Genomic DNA, 16,658 nt, shown 5'->3' on the forward strand with positions numbered 1-16,658 from the left:
TGGAGGTTATCAAGCGCTCCGCCTGTATTGAAGGTGCTCGTCAGGCCCTTGCCCGTGCAAAGGTGCATTGGGGCAAGCTGGATGCGGAGAAGCTAATCACTGACGCGCCACCAGCGGGCAAGGAATATCGTACGGCCGAGATGTACTATAAGACTGTCCTGAAGGGTGCCCGCAAGATTGCGGATGAGTGCCCCAGGGATGTAATTATTGAGTAAATTCGCAATGTGTTATCCTGTGCGCTGAAAACTTTGTTCATATGCGCTAAGCAACGCTTGTTAATTTAAAATATTACCTTCTGTGCGGCCGTTTATTAAATCTGAGAGATGGCAAGTCGTCGGCTTCAGCCCCCATGCCACGAGTGCTGGGGTGTTCGGGATAAACTTGAGCACTCTTGTTCCCATTTTTGGGTCCATCTAGGGAGGCGCTCAACACAACGAACAAGGCAACCGGACTTATAGTGCTTGAACACTCTCACTTAGCCATAGAATTCTATAATTTTAAATTTCGGCGAAGCCCCTAGTATTCGGAAGACCGAATTCGGGGCGCTATCCACGCCTTCGTCGGACATTATCCGGTACTTCGCTCGAAGCGGCGTAGGTCTTTAAGGACCCGAAAAGACCTCTCGAACAGCGACCAGTCTCTCGCCTTATCATGACAGTCAGTTTTAGCTTTCTCCACTGAGGCGTTAACCCGGCTCAACCGGGGCGCAATCGCAGTGGTTCTCCCAGTGCTACCTTAGCCGATAGAACGGAACGTAAGGTGCCAAACATGGGAGCCGGGCAAACCCAACTATTGACCCAAGACATGATTCGGAGCCGATTCATATAATGCTATAAGTTCGGGGTGCCGCACTTGTGAAAGTGTTCGGACTTTATCACACCATAATGCGGGGAACATAAGCCCCTGGTGTATTTAGCCGTACCAAAATGTACGGATGCAACATGTCGTAAATGAACATATATATATAAGGTAATGCAATTATGGGCAAAAAGTGCTGCATTTTATTCGAGAAGATATGCTATGAGTGCGGAATGATACAAATAGTGCGGAAAGCAAGGGATTGGACGAATTAAAGGCGTCTCCCTCCAGGGGTAGGCCGCGGAATGGTGTATTTAACAAATTTAATGCTCGTAATGGATACCACCTGAGAGTTCGTCGCAGCCTTTGTCCCTCCCTGGCTGTTGCATCATGAGTTCGGCAGGTTCGCCGTCGGACAGAGTTCTATATAAAAAAAATAGAGAAATAAAAGATAAAAAGAGCGACACACTTAGGAGCCCCTGGTGTGGTCGAACCGCACTCTGGGTCTGTTGTGGTTGTGCCTCTCCCCCTATGCCCATGGTATCTCCAGGGCGTAATTATGTACGCGGAGAGTTTGTCTTACAATTGTGCGAGGGCTGGGGTTGAGGCCGCATTGCTACGCGTGCTCGGAACGTGCCAGGTGGTCTTGGTTGATGTTGCTCCGGGCGCGTTTGGCCGTGTCCGGTCGTTTAACGGCCGGACTCGAAAATTGCCTTAAAAGGCTGCTCTGTACTTCTGCCGCGAGAGCCGCTGTATGTTCCTCCGTTCGGAGGGAGCGTTCCGTGTTTCCATTGACCATGATGACTCCACGAGGGCCTGGCATCTTGAGCTTAAGGTATGCATAATGCGGCACCGCATTGAATTTTGCGAACGCGGTTCGTCCGAGCAGAGCGTGATAGCCACTGCGGAATGGGACTATGTCGAAGATTAACTCCTCGCTTCGGAAATTATCCGGGGATCCGAAGACCACTTCCAGTGTAACTGAGCCTGTACAACTGGCCTCGACACCTGGTATGACGCCTTTGAAGGTTGTCTTTGTAGGTTTAATCCTTGAAGGGTCTATGCCCATCTTGCGCACTGTATCCTGATAAAGCAGGTTCAGGCTACTACCGCCGTCCATCAGGACTCTCGTGAGGTGAAATCCATCAATGATTGGGTCTAAGACCAATGCGGCGAATCCTCCATGGCGAATACTGGTCGGATGGTCTCTTCGATCGAAAGTGATCGGGAAAGAGGACCATGGGTTGAATTTTGGGGCGACTGGCTCCATCGCGTATACGTCCCTTAGTGCACGCTTCCGCTCCCTCTTGGGTATATGCGTTGCGTATATCATGTTTACCGTCCGAGCTTGAGGGGGGAATCCCTTTTGTCCTCTGTTGTTCGGCGGCCGGGTCTCTTCCTCGTCATCGCTGTGTAGCCCCTTGTCATTGTTTTCGGCGATTAATTTGCTTGCCTGCTTGAATACCCAACAATCTCTGTTGGTGTGGTTAGCTGGCTTTTCGGGGGTTCCATGTATTTGAAAGGAGCGGTCGAGTATTCGGTCCAAATTGGACGGGCCCGGAGTGGTTCTTTTGAATGGCTTCTTCCGTTGACCAGGCTTGAAGCCTCGGAATCCGGCGTTGACTGCCGTATCCTCATTGCTGTCGCTGTTAATGCGGTGTTTGTTTTTGTTTTGACGCAACCTGCCATTGCGGTCCTTGGTATCCGGACTGCCAGCATTTTTGCTGAGGTTGTTGCTGCGAGCTAGCCAGCTATCCTCTCCCGCACAGAAGCGGGTCATGAGTGATGTGAGGGCTGCCATGGATTTCGGCTTTTCCTGTCCTAGGTGCCGGGCCAGCCACTCGTCGCGGATGTTATGTTTGAAGGCAGTGAGGGCCTCTGCATCCGGACAGTCGACGATTTGATTTTTCTTTGTTAAGAACCGTGTCCAGAATTGCCTGGCCGATTCGTCTGGCTGCTGGATTATGTGGCTTAGGTCATCTGCGTCCGGTGGTCGCACATACGTGCCCTGGAAGTTGTCGAGGAATGCGGCTTCCAGGTCTTCCCAGCATCCAATTGACTCTGCGGGCAGGCTGTTAAGCCAATGCCGAGCTGGTCCTTTAAGCTTGAGCGGGAGATATTTGATGGCGTGAAGATCGTCGCCGCGGGCCATATGTATATGGAGGAGATAATCCTCAATCCAAACCGCGGGGTCTGTTGTGCCATCGTAGGATTCGATATTAACGGGTTTAAACCCTTCAGGGATTTGATGATCCATTACTTCGTCAGTGAAGCATAGTGGGTGCGCGGCGCCTCTATATTGAGCAATATCGCGACGTAGCTCGAGAGAGCGTTTTCTGCTATGTTCGGCCCGGCCGGAGTAGTTGTATCCGGCGCGACGGTATTTGTCGTGAGTCTTGGGGCGCCCACGTGATCCATAGATAGATCTGGATTGTCTTGCCTTGTCCTCCAATATATCCCGCAAGTCCGGCCCGTTCCCCCGTGGCTTCATGCTTTTTGAGCGATGCCGGGGTACGGTTTTTTGGTGGAGGGCTTGCATGCCTCTCTGTCGCGGCCACGAGGTGGTCGGTCTGCCGTATTGTGCGCTGGTGATGCAGGTTTGTACGCTTCCTCCTCTAGTCGGGGGAGCAACTTGCGTTTTGGGTAACTTTTGGAGGGGCGTTCAAGTTCATACTCTTTGGCCGCGAGGACCTCGGTCCATCTGTCGGCCAGTAGGTCTTGATCAGCTTGAAGCTGTTGCTGCTTTTTCTTTAGGCTGTTTGCCGTGGCCATTAGCCTGCGTCTGAAACGCTCTTGTTCGACGGGATCCTCAGGCACGACGAATTCGTCGTCGTCGAGGCTTGCCTCGTCTCCGGAGGGAGGTAAGTAATTATCATCCTCGACCTCTTCGTCTGCCGCCCTCTCGTGAGGGCTTGCTTCTGCCTCCTCCTGCGCTGGATCGTGCTGGAGGGGGTTGTCTTCGGCACTTTCTGGGGTGTTATTATCTCCTGTGCCGGAATCTCCATTCTTGTTGTGGAGGGATTTAGAGCGGCGCCGCTGACATCGGCGCTTGGGCTGTTTCTTTAAGGAATCGGCCTCCGTTGCTTCTTCACCGTCCCCATCCTTTGGGGTGTCCATCATGTATATGTCGTAGGACGAGGTGGTCTTCCACTGTCCTGTAGGCACTGGTTCTTGATAGTCTCCGGCATCGTCGTCCATACCGTCGATGTCTTTGGAGTCGTAGTCGAGTACGTCGGTTAGATCGTCGACGGTGGCTACGAAGTGGGTGGTGGGTGGGCTCTGAATTTCTTCGTCGTCCGCGTCCCAACCATCCTGGCCGTAGTTCGGCCAGGGCTCTATGGATAGCGAGAGATGCTTCAGCGAATTTAAGATATCGCCGAAGGGTGAGTGCTGAAAGATGTCCGCGGCGGTGAATTCCATGATCGGCACCCAATCGGATTCGACTGGCAGGGGCACAGGAGGTTCGAAGTCCGGCAGAGAGTCCGGCACCTCGTAGTCATGAGCTTTATGCGGGACAAGGTAAGTGTTCGGCTCCATCGCCATAGAAGTTGCAGCTCCCGAGGCGGTGTCCAGCCATCCGTCCTCGATCTGAGCAATCGGCTCCGGACTATGGGTCGGAGCGGATTCATGTGCGGCCTCCAAGGTGCTGTCCGGCGGCAGAGATAGGTCATGCCCATCGTGACAGCACGGCACGCTCGGCTGTGGCTCAGATCCATCGAAGATCAAGTCCCCGCAGATATCGGCCATGAAGTTTAGGCTTCCAAACCTAACCTGACGGCCAGGGGCGTAGCTTTCGATCTGCTCCAGATGGCCAAGTGAGTTGGCCCACAGTGCGAAGCCGCCGAATACGAAGATCTGTCTGGGGAGAAAAGTCTCACCCAGGACTGCATCGTTGTCGATTGAAGAGGCCATCAAGCGTATCGGTGACGACACAGAGGAACTCTCAATGAAAGCACCAATGTCGGTGTCAAAACCGGCGGATCTCGGGTAGGGGGTCCCGAACTGTGCGTCTAGGCGGATGGTAACAGGAGACGAGGGACACGATGTTTTACCCAGGTTTGGGCCCTCTTGATGGAGGTAAAACCCTACGTCCTGCTTGATTGATATTGATATTGTGGATGTTTACAAGAGTGGATCTACCACGAGATCAAGGAGGCTAAACCCTAGAAGCTAGCCTATGGTATGATTGTAATGATTGTTGTTGTGTCCTACGGACTAGAGCCATCCGGTTTATATAGACACCGGAGAGGGCTAGGGTTACATAGAGTCGGTTACAATGGTAGGAGATCTACGTATCCGTATCGCCAAGCTTGCCTTCCACGCCAAGGAAAGTCCCATCCGGACATGGGACGAAGTCTTCAATCTTGTATCTTCATAGTCTTGGAGTCCGGTCGATGATGATAGTCCGGCCGATGATAGTTCGGCTGATGATGGTAGTCCAGCTATCCGGACACCCCCTAATCCGGGACTCCCTCAGAGCCATCAAACCTTATCGCGATGACATAGTGGAACTCTCAATGAAAGCACCAATGTCGGTGTCAAAACCGGCGGATCTCGGGTAGGGGGTCCCGAACTGTGCGTCTAAGGCTAATGGTAACAGGAGGCTTGGGACATGATCTTTACCCAGGTTTGGTCCCTCTCGATGGAGGTAATACCCTACTTCCTGCTTGATTGATCTTGATGATATGAGTATTACAAGAGTTGATCTACCACGAGATCATAGAGGCTAAACCCTAGAAGCTAGCCTATGATTATGATTGTTCTTGTCCTACAGACTAAACCCTCCGGTTTATATAGACACCGGAGGGGGCTAGGGTTACACAGAGTCGGTTACAAAGAAGGAGATCTACATATCTGAATCGCCAAGCTTGCCTTCCATGCCAAGGAGTGTTCCATCCGGACACGGGACGAAGTCTTCAATCTTGTATCTTCATAGTCCAACAATCCGGCCAAAGTATATAGTCCGGCTGTCCGAGCACCCCGTAATCCAGGACTCCCTCAGCACACTCTGCTCACGTCCGTCGGCGCGCTCGGGTTGTGGACAGCTTTTCCTTGCGTGTTCAACTGCTATATGCATATATACGGTTGCTCGCCGTTGAGGCGACCGTCGAGTGCTCTGCTCACATCCATCCGCGCATGCTCTGCCAGCGGTTGGGCCTGCACATGATCACGTCGGGGGACCCATATGCATGTGGTTGCACCATGCGCATTGCCACGCGATGCAGTTACGTGCAGCATGATGGAGTTATGCGCTACAAATTAGAACTGCCATCAGGGCATGACGATCGATATTCCAGGCCATCCGGCTTCTCCTTTAATTCCCACGACCATTATAACCTTAGTCTCTTCAACCTTTCAATCGCGCCCTAGAACACAACAAGAACACTCACGACGACACATAGAGAGGGGATGTCTAGCGGCGCTCCAATGGAGTTCGGCGAGCATAAAGTGGAGACTCACGCGAGGAAGACCATCGACCCGGCCGTGGTGGATGACTACATCAACACCGTTGAGCAGTTGCTTGCTGGAGACAAGTACAAGGTGGTCGACATCGACCTCCAGTACACCGTCGGTCATCCCGGCATAGATCAGAAGGTTGCTGTCGCCCAGTTGTACGTGCACCATCATGTCCTCATCTACCACTACTACATGGCCACAGAGCCTTGCGACCGTTTCAACAGGTTTGTCAACAGCACCGACTACAAGTTCACCACAGTGGAAACCATCGATGATGTAAAAGCACTTAGTGTTACGGGCTTGGCCTACAAGAACCTTGTCGAAATCCATGACCACTACAGGGTCTAGGGTAGCACGAAGAAGGACTAACTGGTCGAACTCACTCGGCCATCACTGACCCCTACTATGAAAAGATGAAGCAAGATGCCCAGAGAACAAGTCCCATATCCTGGCATAGGGCCTGGATGTGGCAACTGGATGAACCTCACCTCAGGTTCGTGGCCAAGATCGTGTACACATGCTACGAGATGCACAGGCGGATCGTTAACATGAGGAAGTGCCTCGTTACCCAAATCGACGAGCCCGAATTGAGCCACAAGCAGAGCAAGCGTCACAATAGTAGATGATGATCAGATGATCGTTTATGCTAGTTAATCATGCATGTAATATATAGTTACTTTGGTGTGTGGAAGCGACATGTGTGTAGTAGCCACCTATGTAATTATGCATGTAATAGTTATGCAAATGCCATGGTTATAGTATCCACCTATGTAAGTGGATGTTTAATTTTGTTATGCAACCATTTCCTTATAAGTGTGTATATATACATATGTTGTTGTTCTGTATGCAGTCCCATCGCACAAAACACACGTCTTATTAGCAGCAATCGTCTGCGTTATTATCGGTCTTCGCACACATTTCTGATTACAGACCGGTTTGCCGCGTATCACACACGTCTTGTTATATTGAACCGTTTATGTTCTCTTATCTCAACACAAACAGTTCATCCACGTGAACCGCATGCCGTATATCACACACACCTTGATCTGGCTGACCGTTTCTTTTATGTTGCCTAATCACAAACAGTTCATCCTAGTGAACCATATGCTATTTATCGCACACACCTTCATCTGGCTACCCGTTTGTTTTGTTGCTCCTCATTGCAAATGGTTAATTGCACTGAACCGTATGCCCTACATCACACACAGAACTAAAATCTGAACCGTGTTTGATGCACCCGTCATCGCAAATGTTTTGCACCTTTTTGACGGTTTTTTACACCACCGTTTGCGATTAATGCATCACACACAGTTTTCTCAAAGGGTCTCTGATCATAGTGTTGCGTTAGCAGCATCTTGCAGTAGTGCACACTTGGGTATATTTCTTCAAGAGGAAGAGTGAGACTCAACAAACCGTCATCGACTTTGAAAATGAAGCTCAACGTCAACACAATGCAAAGATCTTGACAATAAGTGACAACGACACCGAGTTCAGGAACTACACCTTGGATGAGTTCCTTAGTGATGAGGGGATCAAGCATCAATATTCCGCACCTTACACCCCTTAACAAAATGGTGTAGCGGAGAGGAAGAACCGGATATTGATGGACGCAGCAAGGACCATGATGGCGGAGTTCAAGTCCCCCTACAACTTTTGGGCCGAAGCCATCAACACCGCTTGTCATGCATCCAATCGGCTCTATCTCCGCAAAGGCTTGAACAAGACTCCATATGAGATACTTACCGGTAACAAGCCCAACCTCAAGTACTTCCGGGTGTTTGATTGTAAGTTTTTCATTCTCAAGAAAGGCGTTCATTTGTCTAAATTTGAGGCTAGAGCTCATGAGGGCATATTTGTTGGTTATGCTACAAACTCTCATGCTTACCGTGTCCTCAACAAGTCTACGAGACTCATTGAGGAGATGTGTAACATGGAGTTTGACGAAAATAACGGCTCCCAAGTGGAGCAAAGTGGTACTTGTGATGTAGGTGATGAAATTCCTCCCCAAGCCATAAGAAGAATGGGTGTTGTTCATATCCTACCCATTGAGGAACCCCTTGTGGCCGAAGGAGAAGGACAATGTTCCACTCAAGTGGAAGCATCACCAACCCAAGACCCACACGCTTCCGAAGAACAAAGTGAAGGCCCTCAACCAAGTGAACAAGATCAAGGGCAAGATCAATCTCAAGATGGTGGTGAACCACCAAGTTTTTCCCAAGGTCAAGTTCTCCCTCCCGAGCAAGTTCAAGATCAAGAGCAAGCTCAAGATCAAGAACAAGCTCAAGATGAAGCTCAAGATGATCAAGTTACCGCTCCTCAATTCTCTCTTGAGGAGGAATTGGAGCGCCATGCCGCCAAGATTGCATCCAAGCTCACTACCAAAGATCATCTCATGAAGAATGTGCTTGGAAGTTTAAGAAAGGGGGTAAGCACTCGTAGACAATTAGCAAACTATTGTGAACATCACGCGTTTGTTTCTTGTGTTGAACCCCAAAAGGTCTATGAGGCGCTCAAGGATCCTGATTGGCTCAATGCCATGCATGAAGAACTCAACAAGTTTGAGCACAACAAGGTGTGGATATTGGTGCCAAGGCCAACGGGGAATCACAATGTCATTGGAACCAAGTGAATATTCAAGAACAAGCAAGACGCTCATGGGATTATCGTTCGCAACAAGGCTCGTTTGGTAGCACAAGGCTACTCCAAAGTCGAGGGTATCGACTACGGTGAAACCTTTGCTCCCATTGCTCGCCTTGAATCTATTCGTTTGTTGATTGCTTATGCTTCTCATCATAACTTCAAGCTGCAACAAATGAATGTGAAGAGTGATTTTCTTAATGGTCCTATTAATGAGTTGGTGTATGTCAAACAACCCCCGGGGTTTGAGGATCCCAAGTTCCCCAATCATGTGTACCAACTCGATAAGGCACTCTGTGGCCTTAAACAAGCCCCACGTGCATGGTATGAGCACCTTACCGAGTTGTTGCAAGATCGTGGGTTTGAAATTAGGAAAATCGACCCCACTCTTTTTACTAAGAAGGTCAAAGGGGAGTTGTTTGTATGCCAACTATATGTTGATGATATTATCTTTGGTTCTCCTAACAAAGCTTTCAGTGAGGAGTTTGTCGCTCTCATGACCTCAAAGTTCAAGATGCCCATGATGGGAGAGTTGAAGTTCTTTCTCGGGTTCGAAATAAAACAAAGAAGAGAAGGAACCTTCATCAACCAAGCCAAACACACTCAATACATGCTCAAGAGATTCAAGCTAAGTGATGTCAAGCCGGCTTCCACTCCAATGCCCGTGAAATGCCAACTTGACATTGATCCCAATGGTAAAGCGGTGGATCAAAAAGTATATTGTTCCATGATTGGCTCCTTGCTTTACCTTTGTGCATCTAGACCGGATATCATGTTGAGTGTGGGAATTTGTGCATGGTTTCAAGCCGCACCTAAGGAAAGCCACTATGTGGCGGTCAAGCGAATCTTTTGATGTTTGGCTCATACCTTAAACTTTGGCTTATGGTACCCAAGAGGAGCTAACTTCAACCTTTTGGCTATTCGGACTCGGATTGGGCGGGAGACAAAGTGGATAGGAAGTCAACCTCCGGAGCAAAGTTGGTCTTCTAAGAAGCAAAGTTGTGTGTCTCTCTCGTCCACCGAAGTGGAGTATGTGGCCACAGGTAGTTGGTGTGCTCAACTTCTATGGATGAGGCAAACTTTAAAGGATTACAGTGTCATTCGTGACAAAGTGCCTCTTTGGTGTGACAATGAAAGTGCCATCAAGATCTCTCTCAACACGGTGCAACACCTCAAGACGAAGCATATTGAGATTCGGTATCACTTCATCCGGGATCACATTAGGCGAGGGAAGATCGAGCTCAAATATGTCAACACTCATGAAAACCATGCAGATATTTTCACGAAGCCCTTGGATGAAGCAAGATATCGTGAGTTAAGGCATGAGCTAAATATCATTGATTTGAGCAATATGGCTTGAACCTTTGCACACCCCACCATACTCATCTTGATATCTTTTTTAGGTGTAGGCATGGACATAGGGGGAGTGTTGTTCTCTCAATGAACTCTCCCTCCCCCCATTTTGCATAAATTGATCAACTCTTTCACATTAGCCATTTTATGGTACTTGTGCTCCAAAGACGAGTTTTGGTCATGGGCCCAAGGATAATTCTTCGCGGTGCCATACCAATTGACTCAAACATAGGTGGCTCCGGCCACCGACCTCTCTCCTTGAGAGGCTTTGGTTTGGGCTTTGTTCTTGTTGTCTTTTGCCTTCCTTTGAGCCGTGTTTGTGTTTGAGTTGCCTCTTGAGTGCTCGCGTGTGTGTCCGGTTGCTTGAAGTATGCTTTGCAAAGGCCATGTTTTTTCTATTTTGTCGAAACTTGCACTTTCTTGGGCATACGGTACTACCATGGCTAGCCATGGTACTACCGCAGGAGGTGAGTGACTTCTATGCTAGCACATCTGCAACCCCAGCACGGTACTACCGCTTCCAGCATGGCAGTAATTTTTTACTATCGCTGGAAGAGAGGTACTACCGCCCTGTGTGCGGTACTTCCGCCCGGGCGGTACTACCGCAATGAACCGCGATACTACCGCACGTGGGGGTTAAGAGCGGGCGGGGGGAGTTCCAACTCCCCCATACCCATTCATCTCTTCCCCTCACTTCTTCTTTCTCTCTCCTACCCAAGAACGGCACCGGAGGACCTCGCCGGATCTCCGTCTCCGGCCGCTCTCCTCGCATTCCGTCTGATGGGATCGATCCCCACCTCGCCCTCTTGCCATGGAACCCGGTATGTCCCTCCATCCCTCTCTCTTTTCCCCGCTGTTGTGAATCTAGGTTTTGGGAGATGCATGTGTTGTTCTTTTGGTGTTTGGAGATTGTTGGAGAGTGCTAGTGCGGTAGAGATGCTATTTGGTTGGATGCACCAGTGTAGTTTTGATCAACGGTAGTACCGGTCTATTTTTACGGATGTTTGTAGATCCATTCCTGCCTGTTCTTGCGAGTTTTGATCTGTGCGGTACAACCGCTCCTCCTGGAGCGGTACTACCGCGTGCTCGTGCGAGAACCACCCCGTGCAGTACTACCGCTCCTCTGGAGCGGTACTAGCGCCCGGTGCGCGGAAGTAAAATTTTACTTCCGCTCCAGGCACAGTACTACCATGCCAACCCGGCACTGTACTACCGCGGCTAGAGCGGATGTAAAATTTTACGTCCGCATCCAGGCCCGGTACTACAGTTGAGTTCAAAATTCCTTTGTTTTGCCCAACCCAATCTCATTTTTACCTGTTTTATTTGGTTTTGGCCTTGGTCTTTGCATTAATCTTCTTGCTCTTCTCATGTGTTTGGATTTGTGTGTCTTAGGTGGTGGCTTCGGTTCCAATGCAAGGCGCTCAAATCCCAGTCGTGACACAAGCTCCAAGTGGCTTCGCAACCAAGAAGTTCCTGAGGGCTCTAGTGCCCCGCAATGTCATGTCAAGCACACTGCCAACAAGCTCAAGGAGCCATCTATCGGCATGGATGAAATGCCTCAAGGGGAGTTTCTGATTCGAAGAAAGCTCAACCCCTATGTCAAGCCTAGAGAACTCAGAAGGGGCAATGATTTGTTTTGGACCAAGCAGCAGAATCTCATCTTCTTAGATGTGATCAAGGGCAACAAGAACATCTATGTGCTAGTTCAGTGGATTGATATGGATTATCTGAAGAAGAACCATGGATTCTTTGGTGAGGCTTTGGATTTGGTGGAGCAATTTGGCATTAAGGACATCATCACCTTCCATCTTGACTTTGACCCAGAGCTGGTGGCTCAGTTCTTTGCTTCTGTCCACTTCCACACAAATGAGAAGCGGACCATGACCTGGATGACGAATGGCAAGAGGATGTATGCTGAGTGTAAAGAGTTCATAGATATGTTGAACATTCGTGATGAGGGGCTTGATGTGCCCGTTGGTGCCTGCCCACATGCCAACGCTGAGTCTGCTAACAAGGACAAGCTTCAACCTTTCTTCGTTGAGAAGACCCTCCCCAGTGGCAAGAAGTCCTTCGTTCTAAATACGTTTCTTGACATCATGCACAGGATCTTCCGCAAGTCACTTTTTCCTCGCATAGGCGATAAGGACAAGGTGCACTCCTATCTCGTGGACATGATGCTCATGTGTGAGGAAGCGCGTCACCATCAGGCTGAGCCTCTTGAAGTCTCTCATATCATGTGGAGTGAGCTTCATATTGCGGTGTTTCATAGGAAGGTGCCTATCTATGGTCCCTACTTGTTCCTCTTTGATCTCGAAGACTTGGGAGAAGCTCTTTCCGTATGATGAGTTCCTTGCTCCCAACTGGATTCGCCATGAGCCCATCAAGCTGTGCTAGAAGAACCAGTGGGCTAACACCACAACTCGGGATGAGGCTGAGGCTGCACGGATGGATGTCGATGAGGATGAGTTTGAGGAGGAGGTGGCTGAGGACAGTTCTGAGGGGTACGCTCCTCCCTCTGTTGAGCCATCTTGGGCTAAGAAGCACAAGGCCAAGATGAAGGCTTTGTTCTGTATGCAGGCCAAGGGCCAGTACAAGGCTCATCTGAATGCCAAGATGGCTCATCGTCACGACAAGGCTATTATGAGGCAGGTTGGTCTGGAGGTTGAGAGTGGCTCCAAGGAGAGGATCACCGATGAGGGACCCTAGATCAGACAGAACTATCAGTGGAGTGAGTATGAGGAGAATACTGGAGTTCGCTCTTCATCCCGTGCCGCGGAGGAGTCTGAGGAGGTGGAACATACTGGTGATGCATTGGAGGTCCACCACCACCTGTGTCGTAGGTGTCCTCTATGCCTTTTTGGTGTCTCGATGCCAAAGGGGGAGAGAGTGTAGGATTTGCGAGTCTTGTGTTGCTTTGCTTTCGTTCCGTAGAACCTTTGTTGCTTTGGTTTGTTGGTTTGTGGTTGTGTTCGTGCGAGACCAGGAGACTATCATATGATGTAAGACATATGCACTCAAGCTTATCTCATTGTCTAGTTTGCTTAGTAGATTGTGAGCTTATGCTATCTTGTGCCCTCTACTTCATGCTCACTTACTTTACCTTGCCTCCATGCTTATTGTCACTTATATTGTTGCAAGTTTTGCCGTGTCTATAAAATATAAGGGGAGTGTTGATCCTAGTATGTGTGTCATGCAGTCCAAAGCATATCTTTAGAGTGCACACATCTAGGGGGAGCATTTCTATATTTTATAGATGTTGGGTTTGCTTATGTTCATTTTATATCCTTATGTGCAAATCCCGTATTATCAGTCCACCAAAAAGGGGGAGATTGTAAGGGCATATTTCTTCCTATGCGGTTTTGGTGATTGATGACAATGCATTTGCGGACTAATCATGTGCATTGAGCATTTCAGAGATCTCATGTCTAGGCACAAGATGATTCGGTGCCCCTCAGAGCCTATCGAAGACGGCGGTTTCCTTCGTTTCTTTTCTGTGGATTTGAGTCGTAGGAAAGCCGTACTATTAAGAGGGGGTACGCTTCGGAAAGGTTCAGGTGGAATCATCACGTACACATCTGTTCCTTTGCACTACCTTTCCTTCGCTTCTTTGGAGCACCGGTCGTTTTCCCTTGTCTATGCGAAGATGAAGGCCTCCAAGTGTTGTAGGTTCTGTGGCGTGCGGTAGTACTGCTCAAGGGAGCAATAGTATCGCCCGGGGTAGCGGTAGTACTGCACAGCATGGTAGTACCGCTCCTGTCGAGCGGTAGTACCGTGGCCTCTAGCCCAGAACGCTAGCACACACGGAAGTAGGTGCGGAAGTAATTTTTTACTTCTGCGTCCTACGCGATAGTACCGTGCCGGGTTTTTGCACAGACCATATCTCAGCGGAAGTGGCCACAAATGTAATTTTATTAGTATGTGCCTTCCCAGCTGTGACGCCCCGAGACCGATGCTTCAGAAGACTTCCAGCTATTCCGAGTTTTGCCGTGTGTTTCTTTTGTGCTTGCTCTTTTATTTTTGCATTGCATCATGTCATCATGCCATCATATCTTTAATTTTTAAAACTCAGCTAAATAAATTGCATGGATCTTCGGTCCATTTAAATCGAGGGATATTCACATGGTGATTTCTCTTTAAAACATATTCAAAGTCTCCTACTATTATTAGGGAGCTATAATAAAATTATTCCATTTATTTGGAATTAACCATAACCCACTTGCATATTAAATCCCTTGGCCTTTTCTTCTTCAAGTTTTGGCTCTCTAACCTTGCCAATAATTCTTTTGTCATTTTTCGGAGCTCCGCCAAAAATCCGAACATTTTTGGACCTTCCTTTTATCAAGTCCTAGTTCAAACCCATTTGAAATAAATTCAAATGAGTTTGAATTTACATCTTTCAATCATGCCTCTTTCTATTTTCTTGGAACAAGTGTATTTTTGCGAGTTCGGGAAAATAATCCCCATGTCCAAATTCTTTCCCTAACCCTCTCTTCTTTTCTTCTCTCTAATCCTTTTCTGCTAAAGAATATGAGGGAGAGAGAGAGCCCAGCCAGGCCTCTGGCCACTTCTTTCTCCACCTAAGCCAGCCCAAGGCCCATTCGTGCAGCTAGCCCAGCCCACTTAAACCCCCTCCTAACCCTAGCCCGCACACGCAGCGCCCGACCCCCTCTCCCCTCGTGCTGCCAGAACCCTTCGCGCGAGCGTCCCTCTTCCCGATCCCGCATCGTGCCTGATCCCCTCACTCGCTCGATCCCTCCTCCTTCCCTCACGCCCGCCCGCATCGCTCCAGGGAGGAGCTCCTCGCGCCTCCGCCTCCGCCCAAGGCCTCGCCCTTCCTTCTCCCCCGCGTCCCCATCGCCACCCGCACCCTGCCGCGCTGTGCCGGTGATAGCCGTAGCCGATGAGCTCCACCAGGAGCCCGTGTTCCCCTTGCTCTCCTACCTCGCCGGCGACCTCTCCTGTTTCGCCTCGCTCGCGCCTCGCCGCTGTCGGCGACCACCAGGAGGCCGCTGCCTCGCATCGTCCGTCCTCGCGCGCCGGCTCCGAGGCCCCGCCTCTGTTTCCGGCCGCCGCCAGCGAGCAGCTCCGCCGGAGCCACGTCCGCTGCGCCAAGCCCCTGCCTGCTGTTGGCGCCGGTGCCAAGCCGACCCCCCTGCCTCGTCCTCGTCACCTTCGGCCACCAGGACCCTCCAGCAAGCCGCTGCCGCCGTCCAGGACCACCATGGCCGCACCAAGTTGCACAGGAGCTCAGCGCCAAGTCCCGTGGCCGTCGCCCCTGCATCGCGCCCCTGTTGCTGTTGACGCCAAGTCCAACGACCACCGAGCGTGGAATTCACCAAGTACCGTGACTGCAGCCGGTGTGCATTTTTTTTGTCAAGTCCGACTACACGGGTACGACTACATCCGAGGTGGATTTCGTCAAGTACCCCTTCGGATGCGCCAAGTTCGACTACATGGTCCGCCAAGTACCTCTACCGACGACCCCGTACATCTACGAAAAATGTGTACAACTACCGTCGCCAAGACCGCGAGTACCACTACTTCCCACGACGACCCGTGAATGACTACTTCCACTACGACCGTCCCAAGAACGTCTACTTCCATCTACACCGCATCGAACTCGTTCCATCCCGAATGCACGCTTCGAAGGTATAATCCCGAGATGACGACCGCCCGTGAACGAATGCATGTGTTGTATGAGATGCTCGTGTTTGCACCGTGCCCGTTTGTCCTTGCAAGTTCCTCCTCGTTTGCCATGCCGTCGACCCGTGGGAACCCGGACTTCGGGAGCACCCCACCATCCTTGCATGACACGCTCACGTCACACTTCCTTTTGCACCGGTGCCTCCATGAGTTATCGGGACCGGAATGTTGCCATGGCACCATTTCTGTTTCACCACCGTGCCACCTTTTTCCTTCCGCCATGGCGACAAATGCCTCGTATCATGCTCATGTTAACGTTTTCATAAAAATTGCATAAAACTTGTATATGTCATCCGCATCATGTTAACAACATTTAAAATGGTTAAAACTGTGTTTGCATTAAATTGCTAAATGACATGGGGACTTTCCGGAATTGTTGTTTGTTATTTTCGGCCTCATTTAAACTTGCCTAAATAGTTAGTTTACTTATGCTTCACCCCTTGCCATGTTAATTAACATTTAATATTTGTTGAGTATCATAACCGAGAGAGAACTAAATAATTGATGTGGTGTTCCGTCAATATGCAACTCGTTGCATATTGAGCTCCACTTAAATTGTAGTGTTGTTTGCTTTACCTTGCCATGCCATGCCTCATTAAACCGGACATGCATCATATTTGGTTGTGCATCATGCCATGATTATGTGATGGTTGTTTACCATATTGTTTGCTTCTTTCCGGTTTGCTTCTCTCGTTAGCTTCGGTTTCGTT

The sequence above is a fragment of the Triticum aestivum genome, chromosome 6B, assembly GCF_018294505.1.
Source record: "Triticum aestivum cultivar Chinese Spring chromosome 6B, IWGSC CS RefSeq v2.1, whole genome shotgun sequence".
Classification (NCBI taxonomy): domain Eukaryota; kingdom Viridiplantae; phylum Streptophyta; class Magnoliopsida; order Poales; family Poaceae; genus Triticum; species Triticum aestivum.